At 35.7% G+C, this 3,715-nt stretch overlaps 1 long non-coding RNA gene across 1 annotated transcript in view; it reads left to right on the forward strand.

Annotated features, from left to right (window-relative positions):
- The window catches only part of LOC107718875 (uncharacterized), a 9,786-nt gene extending 7,082 nt beyond the window's left edge, over positions 1 to 2,704 (forward strand). The window contains exon 3 of the long non-coding RNA XR_001637465.1: positions 2,537 to 2,704. This is a non-coding gene — a long non-coding RNA (uncharacterized LOC107718875). The remainder of the gene's footprint in view (positions 1 to 2,536) is intronic.
- The last annotated feature ends 1,011 nt before the right edge of the window (positions 2,705 to 3,715 follow it).

Here is a 3,715-nt window from a genome sequence, read left to right on the forward strand (position 1 = left end):
GTATGTTTACACACACAAGGAATTTGACTTGACGACAGGAGCTTCCAGTGTAGAAGAAAGTACAGACATAGTGCAGACCTACATGATAGTGCAGACATACATAGGAATAACACAGTAGGGATGTAATATAACACTAATATAATAAAAAAGAAAAATTAAATAATGTACTATATACAGAAATAGAAGTATAGGAAAAAATGTAATTGTTTAGATAAATGTACAGATATGTTTATTAGTGTGCAGATATGTTATTTACAAAGTGTTAACAAAGTTTAATATAAATATAACTATGTTAGTTGTGATGGACGATGTATAAATTATGCCTCATTTGCTAACTTTAAATTGCATTATCGAAATACTAGCATGATATTAAGTGCATGCCACCTGGAGATATTGGCATCAACATTGGCCTTTGAAAAACTCATATCAGTCAACTAGTCTATTTACTATGAAGGTGAGAGAGTAAAGGACGAATGCATTAACCTTGACAGGGTTTATCCGGAAAAACTGTGCATATGATAATTTTCCCATTGAACTGTGTATATATTCTTCAAATGGCTGATTCTTATTGAACAGATTGCAGGAAAGTGGTTTGATTTTAGCACTTATTTTGATGGGGGAAAAAAAGTTTTGTGAACCAGAAAAAGTGAATTATGCTAAATTTCAAGTAGAAATCCTTGTAATAATTGTTTATCTCTGGACTAATTCTTTGTGACTTAGGGAATTAGTGATAATGTGTTCTTTGTGTTTTTTACAATGTGATTTATAATTTCTGGATTAATAAGAGTGAGCATTCAAAACTGTAGGGACATTTAAACTTTATAGACTTTTAAAAACAAGTTATTGGAGTTCAGTGGAACAGTGTATACATGCATACAGACGTCCTTGTGTACGTGTTTGCATGAGCCCATGCCCATAAAAGCCCACTGACGATGCATCATGTGACCAAGCCACATGTTCATAGTCCTCAGTTCTCCTAGGAGACGGCCGGTACAGAGTGCATGTTGCTTTCAGACAAACACATGCTTTCTGAACATTGAACTTGCCCCTCCCCCTGACTTAAGCCGTAATTCAAGTGTGTCTGCTCTGATAGGCTGAAAAAAAAACTTTCTTTGTTCCTTCTGTCTCTCACTCCCACTCTCTCTTGTTTTATCACTCTCTCTCTCTCTCTATTGGCCTCTCTCTTTCGCTGGGATGAGGAGAGCCCTAGAGGCTATGTGAAAGGACACACGTAGGCACCTCTAGCAGGAGTTTGGTTGGCAGTGAGTCCGGTATTGTGTACAGTCACCTTGAGCTAGTCCACAATCTCTGGCTGAAAGTAAGATTGATTTAAGACCTGGGTCAATATTTAAAAACTAATAACAAATATAGTGCTCAATTTTTTTTGGAATGCAAAGTTTGTATAGAGTGCTGCAGTGACGTATTTTTTTCAGGGCAACCCGGAAGTTAGCATCACCCTGGTTCCCTCGACAAAAACCCAACAGGATTTTTCCATTGGTTTTTGGATTATTGCAGAAAATAATATCTGCAACCAACAAACGTTTATGTTTCGTACAAGCTTTGTAAGAATCAATACAAATGCCAGAAGTAAAAAGCTAAAGCTATTATATAAAAATTATTGTTGAATTATCATTCATATCTCTAATAAATCCCTTTCAGCTGTAAGCATTTTAAAATGAGGCTTACCTGTTTTCAGTGACTGAAAATTTGTTAGACCAGTTCTGATTCATGATTTCTTTTTAGAACAATTTTTATCATGTATTTGTGTTGTTTAACAATTTCTTCGCAGAAAACTGGCAGATAAAAATGCTTGGTAATTTGACCATTTTTAAAAACAAACAATTAATTCAAAATGATTATATATGTTAAAATAATATATATGCTATAATAATAATAATAATAATTGTTTATTTATTATTATTATTATTATTATTATTATTTATTTTACAATTCTAGAAGTATGTGTTGCTATACATCTGTTCACTGTTTCCAAAAATCTCTAGTTCATTCATATTGGATGTTAAAGCTATGACAAGAGAGCTGGGCTTTAGCAAAGTATTGTTATGGTTGAACGATTGTTATTGGTTTAATCATATTTTAGCATAATATTACCTTTTATTGTCATAGCACATCCTGTATCCAAATATCTTATGAAACGTGTGATATATTCTCACCACATGGTCTTTGCTTCAGAAGAGGTCATGACTCAAGAGTCATGAATGATTTTATATGCCAAAAGCTGAATTATTCAAACGTGTATCATGACATTTGATACTGGATCTGATAGACATTTTCACTGGAAGACATTAAGCTGAAAGTAACACTGCTGTAGTTACCTGAGGGTGTATCTAGTTTCACATCAGTAGCACAATACAATCAATGGCCTGCTTTCAATGAACACAGTCTGTGTCCTGAGCATCATCTTTTTCATTTAACTAATGATAGGGGAGTTTCTGTAGTACACAAAAAGCTCTTTTCTTAGAATCAGTTTGTTAATATCAGTGTACATCACTCTCTTTCTTTCTGTCCTCACTAGGTCACATGAGGACGTGTGTCTGCCTATTCTACACCCATTCTCTGATCCAGTAGGGTGCAGCACATCAGTCTGCTGAAGGCCTCAAGCATCCATCACCCTGAACCCCAGCAGGCCTGTCACACTGTCTCACTCCCCTGATTCTGCCTCTTCTCCTCCAGCACACACCCCTCAGCCCTCCCTGGAGACCCCAGGGCCCCTCATCGTCAATGGAGAGCAGGGAGTGGGATGCGGAACCCTCGCCCAGGAGATCTGCCTCACTCCTGGGAACCTGAGGGAGGATCCTCTGCCGGCACAGGGCTTCCATGATGTCTCGACTCTCACAGGTACAGGAAATGGTTTTGTTGTTGTGTTCTGTTCCCAGGATACATCGATATCTGTTAGCTGTAAGGGCATCTATGTGGTAACGTAACTTTAGCAGATACAATCCTGTTCAAAAGTTTGAGATCAGTAAGACTTTTCTTGAGGAAAATTGGAGCATTTTTTTCAAATAAATGCTATTATTTGGACCTTTCTGTTTGTCAAAGATAAAGCAGAAAATTAGGCCACACACTGTTTTTAACACTGATGATAAGAAATATTTCTTGAGCAGCAAATCTGCATATAAGAATGATTTCTGAAGGATGATGGGACATTGAAGTCTGGAGTAATGATGATAAAAAGTCAGCTTTGGCGTCCCAGGAATAAATTGCAATACAAAACAGTTATTTTAAATGGTAATAATATTTCAATTGTAGCGTCTGGACCAATCAAAAACACAATTTTTCATTTGATTTAACAAATCAGTTATTCATTAGATTATAATAATTATATTAGTATTTCTGGTCAAATAAATTCAGCCTTGGTGAGCATTAGATAATTCTTTTAAAAATATTTAGAAAAATCATACTAACCCCAAACACTTGGGGTTAGTGTATATTAACTCAAAATGTACTGGTAACTGGTCACTCATATTGCATTGCAAGATTTTGTCCAATTAAATGCTCTCTATAGTCTATTCTAACCTAAATAGTACATTATTCTCTTTCTCAAACATCAGTTGGCAGCTATTTTTGTATTTTAATTTTGCTAAGTGCAGGTTAGTACTACATTGTTCACATGTAGCCTTCTACATTTGTTCTTTACCGCCTGTAGTTCACTGATGAGTTTGTTGTGTTACCTTCATAACAGAACAGAACGCAG

Source organism: Sinocyclocheilus rhinocerous, unplaced genomic scaffold, assembly GCF_001515625.1.
Source record: "Sinocyclocheilus rhinocerous isolate Xijiao unplaced genomic scaffold, SAMN03320098_v1.1 scaffold1595, whole genome shotgun sequence".
In the NCBI taxonomy this organism is placed as follows: Eukaryota; Metazoa; Chordata; class Actinopteri; order Cypriniformes; family Cyprinidae; genus Sinocyclocheilus; species Sinocyclocheilus rhinocerous.